Below are 17,093 nucleotides of genomic sequence, written 5' to 3' on the forward strand. Positions count from 1 at the left end.
TGGTACCAAGCAGACAACAGCGTACAAACTTTTTCATTTGCTATACATAAATTAAGGATGCGTCGCATAGGGTCAGCTGCATAAATGTATCAATTTCTAATATTTTAAGACGAGCCAAAAATTCATCGATTATACATTTTAATAGTACATTGATTACAGAATCTTTTCGTACCATTCAGACACCAGCGTACAAATTTTTTAATATGATAAACATAAAATAAGGATGCGTCGCACAGGGTCCGCGTCAAAAAAGTATCAATTTCTAATATTTTAAGACGAGCCAAAAATTCATCGATTATACATTTTAATAGGACATTGATTACAGAATCTTTTGGTACCAAGCAGACAACAGCGTACAAACTTTTTCATTTGCTATACATAAATTAAGGATGCGTCGCATAGGGTCAGCGGCATAAATGTATCAATTTCTAATATTTTAAGACGAGCCAAAAATTCATCGATTATACATTTTAATAGTACATTGATTACAGAATCTTTTGGTACCATGCAGACACCAGCGTACAAATTTTTTAATACGATAAACATAAAATAAGGATGCGTCGCACAGGGTCCGCGTCAAAAAAGTATCGATTTCTAATATTTTAAGACGAGCCAAAAATTCATCGATTATACATTTTAATAGTACATTGATTACAGAATTATTTGGTACCAAGCAGACACCAGCGTACAAAATTTTTAACTTGATATACATAAAATAATGTTGCGTCGCGTAGGGTCAGCGGTAAAAAAGTATCGATTGCTAATATTTTAAGACGAGCCAAAAATTCATCGATTATATATTTTAATAGTACATTGATTACAGAATCTTTCGGTACCATGCAGACACCAGTGTACAAATTTTTTAATATGATAAACATAAAATAACAATGCGTCACACAGGGTTCGCGTCAAAAAAGTATCAATTTCTAATATTATAAGACGAGCCAAAAATTCATCGATTATACATTTTAATAGTACATTGATTACAGAATCATTTGGTACCAAACAGACACCAGCGTACAAATTTTTTAACTTGATATACTTAAAATAATGTTGCGTCGCATAGGGTCAGCGGTAAAAAGTATCGATTTCCAATATTGTAAGACGAGCCAAAAATTCATCGATTATACATTTTAATAGTACATTGAGTACAGAATTTTTTCGTACCATTCAGACACCAGCGTACAAATTTTTTAATATGATAAACATAAAATAAGGATGCGTCGCGCAGGGTCGCGTCAAAAAAGTATCAATATCTAATATTTAAATACGAGCCAAAAATTCATCCATTATACATTTTAATAGTACATTGTTTACAGAATTATTTGGTACCAAGCAGACATCAGCGTACAAATTTTTTAATACGATAAACATAAAATAACGATGCGTCGCACAGGGTCCGCGTCAATAAAGTATCGATTTCTAATATTTTAAGACGAGCCAAAAATTCATCGATTATACATTTTAATAGTACATTGATTACAGAATCTTTGCGTACCATTCAGACACTAGCGTACAAATTTTTTAATATGATAAACATAAAATAAGGATGCGTCGCACAGGGTCCGCGTCAAAAAAGTATCAATTTCTAATATTTTAAGACGAGCCAAAAATTCATCGATTATACATTTTAATAGGACATTGATTACAGAATCTTTTGGTACCAAGCAGACAACAGCGTACAAACTTTTTCATTTGCTATACATAAATTAAGGATGCGTCGCATAGGGTCAGCGGCATAAATGTATCAATTTCTAATATTTTAAGACGAGCCAAAAATTCATCGATTATACATTTTAATAGTACATTGATTACAGAATCTTTTGGTACCATGCAGACACCAGCGTACAAATTTTTTAATACGATAAACATAAAATAAGGATGCGTCGCACAGGGTCCGCGTCAAAAAAGTATCGATTTCTAATATTTTAAGACGAGCCAAAAATTCATCGATTATACATTTTAATAGTACATTGATTACAGAATTATTTGGTACCAAGCAGACACCAGCGTACAAAATTTTTAACTTGATATACATAAAATAATGTTGCGTCGCGTAGGGTCAGCGGTAAAAAAGTATCGATTGCTAATATTTTAAGACGAGCCAAAAATTCATCGATTATATATTTTAATAGTACATTGATTACAGAATCTTTCGGTACCATGCAGACACCAGTGTACAAATTTTTTAATATGATAAACATAAAATAACAATGCGTCACACAGGGTTCGCGTCAAAAAAGTATCAATTTCTAATATTATAAGACGAGCCAAAAATTCATCGATTATACATTTTAATAGTACATTGATTACAGAATCATTTGGTACCAAACAGACACCAGCGTACAAATTTTTTAACTTGATATACTTAAAATAATGTTGCGTCGCATAGGGTCAGCGGTAAAAAGTATCGATTTCCAATATTGTAAGACGAGCCAAAAATTCATCGATTATACATTTTAATAGTACATTGAGTACAGAATTTTTTCGTACCATTCAGACACCAGCGTACAAATTTTTTAATATGATAAACATAAAATAAGGATGCGTCGCGCAGGGTCGCGTCAAAAAAGTATCAATATCTAATATTTAAATACGAGCCAAAAATTCATCCATTATACATTTTAATAGTACATTGTTTACAGAATTATTTGGTACCAAGCAGACATCAGCGTACAAATTTTTTAATACGATAAACATAAAATAACGATGCGTCGCACAGGGTCCGCGTCAATAAAGTATCGATTTCTAATATTTTAAGACGAGCCAAAAATTCATCGATTATACATTTTAATAGTACATTGATTACAGAATCTTTCGGTACCATGCAGACACCAGCGTACAAATTTTTTAATACGATAAACATAAAATAAGGATGCGTCGCACAGGGTCAGCGGTAAAAAAGTATCGATTTCTAATATTTTAAGACGAGCCAGAAATTCATCGATTATACATTTTAATAGTACATTGATTACAGAATTATTTGGTACCAAGCAGACACCAGCGTACAAATTTTTTAACTTGATATACATAAAATAAGCTTGCGTCGCATGGAGTCAGCGGTAAAAGAGTATCGATTTCTAATATTTAAAAACGAGCCAAAAATTCATCGATTATATATTTTAATAGTACATTGATTACAGAATCATTTGGTACCAAACAGACACCAGCGTACAAATTTTTTAACTTGATATACATAAAATAAAATTGCGTCGCATAGGGTCAGCGGTAAAAAAGTATCGATTTCTAATATTTAAAGACGAGCCAAAAATTCATCGATTATACATTTTAATAGTACATTGATTGCAGAATCTTTTGGTACCATGCAGACACCAGCGTACAAATTTTTTAATGTGATATACATAAAATAAGTATGCGTCGCATAGGGTCAGCCGCAAAAAAGTATCAATTTCTAATATTTTGAGACGAGCCAGAAATTCATCGATTATACATTTTAATAGTACATTGATTACAGAATCTTTTGGTACCATGCAGACACCAGCGTACAAATTTTTTAATATGATATACATAAAATAGGGATGCGTCGCATAGGGTCAGCGACAAAAATTTATCAATTTCTAATATTTTAAGACGAGCCAAAATTTCATCGATTATACATTTTAATAGTACATTGATTACAGAATCATTTGGTACCAAACAGACACCAGCGTACAAATGTTTTAACTTGATATACATAGAATAAGATTGCGTCGCATAGGGTCAACTGTAAAAAAGTATCGATTTCTAATATTTTAAGGCGAGCCAAAAATTCATCGTATATATATTTCAATAGTGTATTGTTTGCAGATTATCTTTGTACCATAAGCATACCAGAGTACTACCTTTTTGTCTAATATACGTTATATAAATCTGCGCCGTATGGGATTTGCGGTTTAAAAATTTTAATTTTCGATATTTCAAAACGTGCAAAAAATTAATCTTATATACATTTTAACAGTACATTGTCTGCACATTATTACGAATTATGCGTGATTGCATGCATATATCGCGGTAATATATGTTGAAACTCATTTCTACTGCGCATTCGGAATTCGAATTATATCAAGATTATCGAAAAGTGTCGGACGAAATATATTTGTGACTCTAATTAAGAAAATAATTTTTGTTTTAAAAATTATATTTACGAAACCTTAATTGTAAATTTGTATTCATGTCTCACTTCTATTCTTAACTTAATAAATATACTACTTCTTAATTAAATAAATATATTAAAAAATATTAATATAGTAAGGTAATTAAATTTTAAAATAGTAATATGTAATAAAAATTAAAATAGCAATATATTGTAAATAATATGTTGTAATATCTTATCCTCGATTAATATTTTTGTTACAGAAATCAGCTGATTAAAACGCGAATTTGCTAATTAATTTTTAAAATAATAATATGTTATAACATTTAAAATAATATGTTTTAAATAATGTAATATATAATTCCTTAAACTCAATTAATATTTATAATAGCTATCAGCTGATTTCTGTCAAAAAATATTAATCGAGTTTAAGGAATTATATATTATTTTAATTTTTATAACATATTTTTATTTTAAAATTTAATTGGCAATGTAATGCTTTAATCATCTGATTTCTGTAAAAAAATATTAATGAAGTTTAAACAAACTTTATATAAATACATCATACTTTTTTTAATAAAATCAAGGAATGGCATAACGCGCGCTTGTGTTATTCTAGTCTTTTTCTAAAAAAGACATATTAATTCGATTCTCGCAAATATTGTTGCTTCTTTTCCGCAAAAATATTAATCAAAATTTAAAGTATTATAACATATTATTTAAAACATGTCATTATTTTATTTAATTTTATTTTGGACTAACTGTCAAACTGCTAACTGCTAACCCTCACGATGACAGCCTCTTCATGCTACAAATATAACACATAAGGCGAATGTCAAAAATATTAATCAAGTTTAAAGTATTATAACATATTATTTAAAACATATTATTATTTTATTTTATTTTATTTTGGACTAACTGTCAAACTGCTAACTGCTAACCCTCGTGATGACAGCCTTTCGATGCTACGAATATAACACAACGCGAATCGAGAGAGAGCCAATCAGCATCGCGGAAAAGCGACAACAATGTCAATAACATGCCTTTTTTAGAAAGGGGATTTAAAATCCATACTTTATTGCCGCGGACGCTATATAACGCAGACTTTCATTATGTGTATTAAACAAAAAAATTTGTAGGCTCAAATCTATTATATATAAAAGTAATCTGTATATAATATATTAATTAAAAAAACACACGATTAATTTTTGGCTCTGTTTATAATATTTAAAATCGATACTTTATTGCCGCGGACGCTATATAACGCAGACTTGCATTATGTGTATTAAACAAAAAAATTTGTAGGCTCAAATCTATTAGATATAAAAGTAATCTGTATATAATATATTATTTAAAAAAACACACGATTAATTTTTGGCTTAGTTTAGAGTATTAAAAATCGATACTTTATTGCCGCGGACCCAATATAGCGCAGACTTATGGCCGATACGTCGCACATTAATTTTAGGCATTTTATATCAAAAAGTTTGTAGGCTCTTGTGCTCTTGGTACCATAATTATCTACTAACTATGTACTCTTGAAATGTATATACGATTAATTTTTGGCGCGCCATAAATATATTGAAAATCGAAATTTTGTCACCGCGGACCCCATTCGTCGCATATTAATTATACGCATTTTATATCAAAAAGTTTGTAGGCTCTTGTGCTAATGGTACCATAATTATCTGCTATGTACTCTTGAAATGTATATACGATTAATTTTTGGCGCGCCATAAATCTATTGAAAATCGAAATTTTGTCACCGCGGACCCCATACGTCGCATATTAATTATACGCATTTTATATCAAAAAGTTTGTAGGCTCTTGTGCTAATGGTATCATAATTATCTGCTAACTATGTACTCTTGAAATGTATATACGATTAATTTTTGGCGCGCCATAATTATATTGAAAATCGAAAGTTTGTCACCGCGGACCCCATACGTCGCATATTAATTATACGCATTTAATATCAAAAAGTTTGTAGGCTCTTGTGCTAATGGTACCATAATTATCTGCTAACTATGTACTCTTGAAATGTACATACGATTAATTTTTGGCGCGCCATAAATATATTGAAAATCGAAATTTTGTCACCGCGGACCCCATATGTCGCATATTAATTTTACGCATTTTATATCAAAATGTTTGTAGGCTCTTGTACTAATGATGCCATAATTATCTGCTAACTATGTACTCTTGAAATGTATATACGATTAATTTTTGGCGCGCCATAAATATATTGAAAATCGAAATTTTGTCACCGCGGACCCCATACATCGCATATTAATTATACGCATTTTATATCAAAAAGTTTGTAGGCTCTTGTGCTAATGGTACCATTATTATCTACTAACTATGTACTCTTGAAATGTATATACGATTAATTTTTGGCGCGCTTTAAATATATTGAAAATCGAAATTTTGTCATCGCGGACCCCATAATCTGTATATAATATACTATTAAAAATAACACACGATTAATTTTTGGCTCTGTTTAAAATATATAAAATCGATACTTTATTGCCGCGGACGCTATATAACGCAGACTTTTTTTATGTGTATTAAACGAAAAAATTTGTACGCTGTAATCTGTTTGATACGAAAGTAATCTGTATAATTGTTGGCTCTGTTTATAATATTTAAAATCGATACTTTATTGCCGCGGACGCTATATAACGCAGTCTTTCATTATGTGTATCAAACAAAAAAATTTGTAGGCTCAAATCTATTAGATGTAAAAGTAATCTGTATATAACATATTATTTAAAAAAACACACGATTAATTTTTGGCTTAGTTTAAAGTATTAAAAATCGATACTTTATTTCCGCGGACCCAATATAGCGCAGACTTATATTATGTGTATTAAACGAAAAAATTTGTACGCTGGAATCTGTTATATATGAAAGTAATCTGTATATAACATATTATTTAAAAAAACACACGATTAATTTTTGGCTTAGTTTATAATATTTAAAATCGATACTTTATTGCCGTGGACGCTATATGTATAACGCAGACTTTTATTATGTGTATTAAACGAAAAAATTTGTAGGTTCGAATTTGTTTGGTGTATAAAAGTAATCTGCATACAATGTAGTATTAAAAAAAAACGGACGATAAATTTTTAGCTCAGTTACATATATTAAAAATCGATAGTTTGTAGCCGCAAACCCCACACGGCGCAGACTTATATTATGTATATGATATGAAGGAATTTGCTGGCTCATATTTATTTAATATGAAGAACCAATAATTCATCGCTTGTTTTTTTCGATAGTACATTGTTCGCAGATTATTTTAATACCAATCATATACAAGCGTGCAAATATTTTTATTTAATAGACATAATAAAAGTCTGCGCCTTTAACGCTTTAATTTGCTGATTTATGACAAAAAATGTTAAACAAACTTTATATAAAAATATCATTCTTTTTATATAAAATCTAGGAAATGGCGCGCGCATATCGTGCACTTGTGTTGTTTTAAATTATATATTTTAATATGTTAAACTCGATTAAAATATCTTTGACAGTTATCAGCTGATATCTGTCAAAAAACATTAATTGCAGATAATGTATTATAACATATTATTTACACCATTTTATTATTATTTTAATTTTTATAACATATATTATTACTTTGAAATTTAATTAGCAAATTAACGCTTTAGTAATATTTTATACAGAAATCAGCTGATTAAAGCGTCAATCTGCTAATTACATTTTTTAATTATAATATATATAAGTATATATATGTTATAAAAATTAAAATAATAATATGTTATGCCGAAAAAGTTCGCACGTACGCCGAGATTTCTACCACTACGACCTTGGCCTTGGCGTGCTGCGCGTTTCGTAACTGGCACAAGCCTGTTTGTTGTTAGATGCATTTTCGGTTGTTCGTGATCAACGTTTTAATTTTATTAATGACATTTCATTATTTTTGCAGAATGCAATAAAATGGCGAAAACTATGATAAAACGCTCGAATGATACTTGTATTGAGAAAAATTCTAAATTTATTTAAAAAATAATATTTTAATTTTACCCGCTCTTGAACGGGTAATAAAAAAATAATAAATTAGTAATTTACTCTTATTTATATTTCTCTTTTCTATTTTTTAATATATCGAGATATTTATTATATATTAGAACAACACAACTCGCGCTTGCCATTCTTCGGTTTTATGTTTAAAAAAAATGGTATATTAAAATAATAATTATAAAGTTTGTTTAAATACGATTAATATTTTCTCACAAGAAATTAGCTGATTAAAGCGTTAATTTGCTAAATAAATTTTAAAATAATAATATACCGCCGAACGCCGAGCCGAGCCGAGCTCCGAGCGCGCACGCCATTCTTACGCTGGACCCCCACCACTACGATTTGGGACTCGGCCATCTTGTCGCACGTGTCACGTGTTGCGCGCCATACTTACGGTGGACCCCCACCACTACGATTTGGGACTCGGCCATCTTGTCGCACGTGTCACGTGTTGCGCGCCATACTTACGGTGGACCCCCACCACTACGATTTGGGACTCGGCCATCTTGTCGCACGTATCACGTGTTGCGCGCCATACTTACGCTGGACCCCCACCACTACGACTCGGCCATCTTGTCGCAACGTGTGACGTGTGCGCGTTGCGCGTCCCGTAACTGGCAGTGCCAGTCCGGCAGTCCGACACTCGACGTCAGTATTGCTGTTGCTAGGTACACTTTCGATTGTTCGCACGCGCGATCGACCTTTGCGCGCTCATCGCCGATCCGCGACAGTACGAGCGTGAATTTAGTGTTTTTAAGTGCTTAATTATCATATAAATCCGATCGCGTCGCGAAATCGTGTACCAACATCGTGGTCGCGATCGCACGAGCAAGTCTATTACATGGGCGAGTTTACTACACGGGCGGATCGAATTATCAGCTGCGACGCTTTCGACGCGAATTTCCCGAGTTTTTCGGCGTTGGCGATCCGCGATTTCTACGTCGTTGAATTGTGAAATATAAAACTCTTGGAATATCGACGACTCCTGACCTAACCTAACCTAACCTAAGTGCGTCGCGGGGAAGTCGCCGCATCATCGTCGTTCGATGAGGCCCTCCGATAAGTGGGCCTAGAAAAAAGCGGCGACACGAAAACAGAGCATCGGTTCTATTCGCGCGCGAATAAGCTCTCGCGATTCTCGCGTTTTACCGAAACGCGTCGCGAACGAAAAAAATAACGCGAGTCCAAGTGTTTAGAGTGAGTGCCATAAAGGAACGGTGCGGTGAGAGAGAGAGAGAGAGAGAGAGAGAGAGAGAGAGAGAGAGAGAGAGAGAGAGAGTGAGTGAGAGAGAGAGAGGTGGCCCGGGGAGGCATCGTGCAACTGCGGAGCAACGATAGGGTAAATATAATTTATAATTTATTTAACTTTTCATTTTTTATTTGTGAGATTAAGTATCTATTTATCTTCGCGATAATGATTCAAATTTTACATTGTTGTATAATAATGAATATAAAATATCCTGGATTTTATATTTTGAAATACTTAGAATATTTAATAATAATAATAAATATAATAATTTTTAATAATTTAATAATAATAAATATTTGTATATGTATAAAATACAATTTCTACATTGTATTATATTTAAGAGATATGTAGATATAATTATTTATATGTAATGCGTACCTAGATTCTTTCACTATTAAATATTTTAATTTAAATATTTTTTATAATTATTTCTATCTTTCTTTAAAAAATATTTCTTTGCAAATTATGTAGTTTTTTAATATCTTAAAGCAAATAACAAAAGTTAACTATGCGCATAATATAATCATTTTTTGAAACATTGAAATTAATATTTAAATTTTCAAATTAATTTTAATATTTCAAAAAATGATTTAAAATATTATAAATAATTTAAATATTTTAATAATTGTTTTATATAATATTTATACGTTTATATTTTACAGATTAACATTGTCTACAACTCCGCACATCAAATTGGTGAGTGTTGAATTATTAAAAAAAATTTTATTATTATTGCGGTTAATATCTGTGAATGTTGCCGAGAGTCTCTCTTACTAACTTAGACAAATTTTCAAGCGTATCAAAAGATACAAACTTATATATTTTTGATGGTGAACAATATATCTTACATTGTCTATTCCGAGTGCATTTTCTATGCACAATAGCTTACAAATTAAGCGACTGTCAATTAGCTCACAATTATAATTTGTTATTTTTTATAATGTAAAATTATCTTTAAGTTTTAATACTTAAATATTTAAGAAGTCATTTATTAATAATATAAAAAAAAATCTTTATTTTTATAGTAATATCTTATTTTATCAACTGTAGTAATAAATATGTAGGTAGATAATTCCATTAAAAAGTAACTCAATAAGCTTCTTAGAATTATTTTCATGATATAATTTATTCAAATAATTTATTTAAATAATTTATTCAAATAAATTATGTCATGAATATAATTCTAAGAAGCTTATTGAGTTACTTTTTAATGGAATTATCTACCTACATGTTTATTACTACAGTTGATAAAATAAGATATTACTATAAAAATAACGATTTTTTTTTATATTGTTAATCTCAATCTTAAATATTCAAGTATTAAAAATTAAAAATAATTTTACATTCTTGAGAATTAAAACAAATTTATATCTAAATATCTATTTAAATACATTTTTTTCTAAAATAAAGGCATGTTCAGTCGATTCTCGAAAGTCTCGAAATATTATTGCCTCTTTTCCGCGATGCTGATCAACTATCTCGATACGTGTTATGCATTATATTCATAGTATCAAGAGGCTGTCATCGCTCATCGCGAGGGTTAGCAGTTTAACAGTTAGTCCACAATAAAATTAAATAAAATAATATTAATATGTTTTTAATTTGTTATAATACCTACTTTAAACTTGATTAATATTCTTGACAGTTATCAGCTGATAACTGTCAAAAATTATTAATCGCGGAAAAAGTATATATTATAAGTACATATTATAACATATTATATTATTTACAACATATTATAATTAAAATAATAATATTTTGTAAGTAATATAATGTGTTATAATACTTTATCTGCGATTAATATTTTTGACAAACATCAGCTGATAACTGTCAAAAATATTAATCGAATTTAAAGTATTAAAATATATTTTTTTAAACATATTATTTAATTTAATTTAATTTTGTTTAAACTGTCAAACTGCTAACTCTCCCAATGACAGCTTCTCGATGCTAGGAATATAACGCACAACGCGAATCGAGACAGCCAATCAGCCTCGCGGAAAAGAGGCAACAATACTCGCGAGAATCGACTTAACATACCTTTTTTAGAAAGGGATTATATGTATGCAAAATATCGTTCATCAAACGCAAAACTTTTAAAAGCAGTAGAATAAAACGAGTATAAGAAATGTTTTTTTTTTATTTTCTCGTATTGACGTCAGAGAGAGACATCAAAATATACGTATATGACAAATATTTAAAGCAATGTATATTCATATTCACGCGTAAAAACTTATGTCTCATTAATGCAGCAGAAAAAAATGCATATACGAACATTTTAAATATACTCAAGCGGGATAAAAAAAAAGAGGGGTGGGCTCGACAGGGTACAATTGTATTGTACCTACGATAAAACGCGAATCGAGAATACCGAAAGTGCGCGCGATTTTAATCTATCGCGCACTTTTGAGACCAAAAGTGAAATATTCTGCTCCTTTTACACCGCGAGGTTGCATTGGGCGATGCATTTAACGGAAGGGCCGCATTGGGGTTCTCGCGCTACGAGATATTTGGCTTCGTTTCTACCTCTCCTTCTTCACGCTCCATTTCGCTGCCACTTTAGGAGAAACGTATTAAGTCGGGAAATGAAGGTTGTAAAGTCCCGGGTAGCTTTTTACCGCGACAATCACACTCGGCAGGAAGTTTCGCGTTCACCCCTTCGAGCGATTGAACGCACAAGTATGGGAACTTATTCGTCTCGCGATAGCGCGACCTATCAACCTCTCCGAACGGAATGCTCTTAATGTCTTTCTCTCTCTTTCTCTCTGGAGAAACTATTGTATCAATATATGTAAGGAAGAAACGTATTTCCTCAAAATTACTTTCTACTTCGATTCAAAGATTCGATATAGAAGCGATAATCTGAATTACAAAATGCTCGTAGTTTGCTTACTTAGGTATATGATTGCAATAGTAGAATTATAACGCTAGAGTTTAATGATGAAAGTAATTTTGAAATCACGAAAGATAACTGTATAATCATTATTTAATAGTAAATTTGAAGAAGCATTATTCCTGCCTTGATAGTATTAAATATTAGTTTAATATTTCATTGCGCTTTATCATTATATTATTGTTACATATTAAAAGTTAGAAGATAGAAAAGAAATTCATTATTGATTTTTAATATTTTTTTATTAATTTCCAAAATATAAGTAAAAAAATAGCTCTCTCACAATCTCATCTCTCTACAACTCATGATGGTACGGTAATGATGGTTTGACACGAAAAGCCCGCATTGCTTTCTGATCACATCATTACTCACAATGATTGCTTGACACGAAAAGCCCAAACTAATCTCACTATCGTGATCTAACGATGCTCCAGCTACTGCATGTTCTTTCTTAAAAAATTATTTCTTAGAACTTTTCGCCTCTTTTTTATAATATAATGAATACAGTTTTTTTTTGTATGTTACATCATTAGTTATTTTATCTCTTAAACAGAGAAGGAGGATATTAACAAATTCGATATTTTCATACAAAAATATATTCGCAAGTACGGAATCATTTATTAACGAATCATTTCGGGGCATAAACTTTTTTGTTTAGTCTACATCATGAATGTTATATTCGGCAAACGATGAAAGCTCTCTTCGGTGAAACCCCTCGAAAGTTTGGGAAGCCGAGGTTATACGCGGACGCACGTGGTTTTAATCGATTAATAAACGGCATCAGCTCGCACCTGTGTCGCGGTAATTAAAGAGAGGGTAAGTGATTCCCGGTATACGAGCATTTGTTCTTTGCGAGCTCGGTTCGTAACATTTCCCGTAAACGCTGTTAATGCACGACGTCGATTCGAACGAGAACGATTTTATATCCGCGAAATTATATCAGAACGTAATGTTTTTGCCGAATGCCGGAATGTAATTTTGATGAATTGAATTAATGAGAGAATCTCGTTACGATTTTTTCGATGTCTGGTATTTTCTATATTTCCGATATCGAAGGGATGAGCTTAACAAAATATCTTGGGGGGAAAAAAGCCTCTCTCCGCTTCGTTAATTTATTCTACAACGGAATTTTGTATAAATTATTCGTATAAATTGATACGATAAGGCCACAAAAATATGTATAATACATGTGCGCGATTAAATCAATATTTCATCTCACAGCGCGTATTACATCGAAACGAGTCACCATCGCGGAGTCATCAGCTGGAGCCTTTTTTGCATGGTTTTCACACACAATAAGGGGGGCGCGCGATCTCTCTCTTGATACATATTAATTCTACATCACTTTCGCACTTGCGACGTGCGACTCTGCGGATGTTCTCGCGGCCGGGGCCCGTCACTATATCCCACACCGTGGGATTTCGGTCTGTTAAGCATGTTGACAACGTGTAGGAGCGCGCGTTGGATGCTGCGGCCTGCGGACCGCGCGCACTGATCAATATGGAGGGGAGCCTGGTCGAAGCTAGGGAGGGTAGGGGGTAGGGGTTAGTTTCAGGGGATGCTTCGGCGGCGTCGGCGGCGGTGATGGTGGTGCTGGTGGTGGTGGTGGTCCCGGCGACGACGACGTCGGCTTCGCCGAAGGTCGATTTGCTGATGGGGTGGTGGTGGTGGTGGCGGCGGTGGTGGCGGCAGAATGTGAGAACCGCGAAAGGAGAAACGAGCTCTCGCGGCCTTATCGCGCGCAGCTTTAGAGAAAGAGAGAGGATAGAGAGGGATGGAAAGAGAGAGAGACGGCTGTACACGTACGTGGTGAGAGACGGTTCACAATCAGTACGTACCGCGACGTGGACGCGTCCGTACCGCGCACTCTCCGGCTCTGACTCTACCCTTAACTGGGTCAACCCCTCATACGGGATCCTCTGTGCATTAGCCTCACGAGGGAGAGGAGACCTCGGCAGTAGCAGGGCGCCCGCGGCCAAAGAACACTCTGCCGTAGAGGTGTTCCCGTTTCTCCTCTTTTCTTTCTGAGTTGTCCACGGGAAAGCGCGAAATCGCCTGTTCGTATACTTTAAATACGGTACCTACACCTACTCGTGCTTTCGGATCGTAATCGGGGTAAATTTGTCAATTTTGGAGCAAGAAAATTCTCATTTTAAGATTCAATCGCGTTGCGTAAAACTCCCACTTTGTATTTAAGCAGATAGTCGAGGGGGTGGCGGAGAGGGTGCAGTTTTTAACGGGAGATACGTTAAAATCTTTGACGATGGGATTTATCGATAATCTATAAGTAGATTTGTAAAAGTCTCGTCAGAATAATTTCGCGAATATGATTTATGGATGACCTAATTAACACGAATTTTCATATAGCCCCTTTTCTCAGGGGTTCGAGCTTTATCGACAGGTTCGACAGCTTGCTTGACAACAGGATTTCCACGTCTACTCTTTCGTCGATCATCGCTGTATCATAGACGCGTAGACGCGGATCGCGACCGAAAGAGTCCGGATCGCCCTATTTGAAGTTCGTATAGTTCAACGCGCAGTTCCTCTCCGAGAGGATCTCGTTCCTCCGAATGCCTTGTCAGTGATAGTGCGACGATAATCGTGTCGACGAAGCGTGTCGACGGATATTTCAAGTGACGTGCCCGCGGAAATCGAGTCGCTCGCGAGTGCTTGCATTACAATATTGCGCTCTGACGTCTGTCGTTCGGCGACACGCTCGTTGGCGCTACGTTCGTCGCAACCAGGTCAAGTGTGCCCGCACCACCACCGCTGCCTGACCTTCACGGATGCGGGATTCGGCATCTTTTTTACCCCGCCGTAAGCGCGCTACATTAACCACCGTAATGATGTGACGTTTCGCCAAGTGATATCAGTGATTTCGAGCCCTTATATTATTGATTATTGCGTTCATTAAGGTTCTTCCTATTTCTTGAACGTCTATAATAATAGCGCGCGCGTTTCGCAAAATTACGCGAGTACTTGTAGTTCCATGGACAGTGACCAGAAAATAAATTTTAATTTGCAAACTAATTTATCATCATTTTTTTCAGAATTTTTTTGCTAAAATTATTTAAGATTTTTCTTTCCGTTTTCAGATGTTATATATTTTTTAAATATGACATGGAAAATCTCGGAATCCGTGCTGCAATAACGCGAGCGTTATAAATAGCGTTTACCGAGTCGTAACACATCGCGGGGATATGCTTGAAAAATTCAGAAAATTGTCTCGCGGCTTCTCTGGAGATCTCGGAGCTTTCGAGATAGATCATAGTGTCAGAGAGCTGTCTTTTATCCGTACATGTTAATCTCTTCGGAGAAATAGCCGGTGCACCACGGTGCTTCTTGCAGGGTCTCGAAGGATCTCGCTTTCCGAGATGCGACGTCGCGGTCCGAAGAACCTAACGAATGTCTCAAACCCCTCGCTAACTCCTTCTCTCTTTAGGATCGCGCGCGACTACGTATTTCCGACGGGAGCATCCGGGAGGATATTTCCGCGCTTGTTTCCAGAGAGAGTAATCTCTGGAGATATGCCTCGGGTAACGGGATACGTGCCGAGTTACGGGTCGCCTCGTCTCCGTGTAAAGTTCTCGTTCATTCTGCCGCAAGCGCGAATCCTTCGATCCACTTCGAGTAGCGCGTCGTCCGCCCGGGATACTCTCGTAGGATAGGAGCGATAATCCGCTCCTAAAGAGGGGATCTTTTCAGTAGTACGAGTCACGGCTTACGACGGCGCGATGAAGCACAACACTACTATTATATAAGGATAAGGGAATCATTAATGATTTGTCGAAAACGGTCGAAGCGACGTGGCTGATAATTGCCCGATAAAATTTCAAAGCCCGTTATTAATTTTTTTTCGCGATTTGTAAAGCGCACACGCGCTGCTATTCATCACGAACCTATTTATAAAGGCCGCATTAACGGAGGAGGAAGTTACTGTTTGCGCTCGATGGACGTATTAACGCATTCACGCTTTTTGCGGAATTCAAAGGCGCATTATAGTCATATGCGAGAGAGCTTTTTCTCTCTCTCTCGATCGAATTATTAAACAAGTACATATTTCTCTATTTTTTGTATTTTTTGAAAATAAGCGTGTCGCGTGTGCGCAAAAAAGTATATAATAATTAAATTACATTCCAATTTTATTCTCATTTTCGTTAATTATCTATACCTTCTCGTGTTCATCGTGTGTGCCATGCATGTTCCGGAAACGCGATTGATCGACTTGTATCGTATAGGAATATAAACAAAGTGTAGATGCACGCAAATGTGTCGATCGAAGAGGGTACGTTGGCCTTTATCGAACTTGGCATTTCTTTCAGACGGCAATGAGTCCACTTGTCTGCCGTCGATCAAAGAGGGATTCTCCGTGAGAATTCTCTCTCTACGAGAATTTTACTTTGAACTCTGAATCCTTTCGAGGACGCCTTGCCAGACTCGTTGCTGAAAACAGTCGTCATTCTCGTTCTCGTCTTCTAAGATACTATATCCCCCGTTATTCTCTCGCGCTGTTATCGAGACTTCTAAAGGTTGATATTTCTGAATTTACACTGAATATATTTTTTGTATATATTATTCTTAATCCCCTTGTTTTTATTAATCCTCAGAAGTAAATAGTTTTGAGTGGATACGACACATTGCAGTATTATTCTTATTTACACTGTGACGCTACATAACATAAATGAGCATTAAAATATATTTGCAAGTGATAAATAATAATTTTAAATATACGATTTTAAATACATTTCTGGACACACTTGCGAATTAAAATCATTAATTTGCACAATAAATATTTTCCTCGCTTTCTC

General features: G+C 34.2%; 1 protein-coding gene and 1 long non-coding RNA gene across 9 annotated transcripts in view; one reads left to right on the plus strand and one right to left on the minus strand.

Annotated features, from left to right (window-relative positions):
* LOC145943116 (uncharacterized) overlaps window positions 1-17,093 on the minus strand; it is a 240,043-nt gene that overhangs the window by 69,735 nt on the left and 153,215 nt on the right. The gene's annotated exons all lie outside the window — the stretch shown is intronic.
* Window positions 14,091-17,093, plus strand: part of LOC145943103 (uncharacterized) — a 155,245-nt gene continuing 152,242 nt past the window's right edge. For 2 of the 7 annotated variants that reach the window (XM_083050473.1, XM_083050475.1), the window contains exon 1: window positions 14,091-15,102. The gene's annotated coding sequence lies outside the window, so the exon portion shown is untranslated. Of the gene's footprint in view, window positions 16,338-17,093 lie in introns of all 7 variants that reach the window. The other 5 variants (XM_083050477.1, XM_083050474.1, XM_083050476.1 and 2 more) reach the window with 5 other exon arrangements.

Source organism: Prenolepis imparis, unplaced genomic scaffold, assembly GCF_030444845.1.
Source record: "Prenolepis imparis isolate NDT839.2.m4 unplaced genomic scaffold, iyPreImpa1.0 SCAF_11, whole genome shotgun sequence".
NCBI classification, from domain to species: domain Eukaryota; kingdom Metazoa; phylum Arthropoda; class Insecta; order Hymenoptera; family Formicidae; genus Prenolepis; species Prenolepis imparis.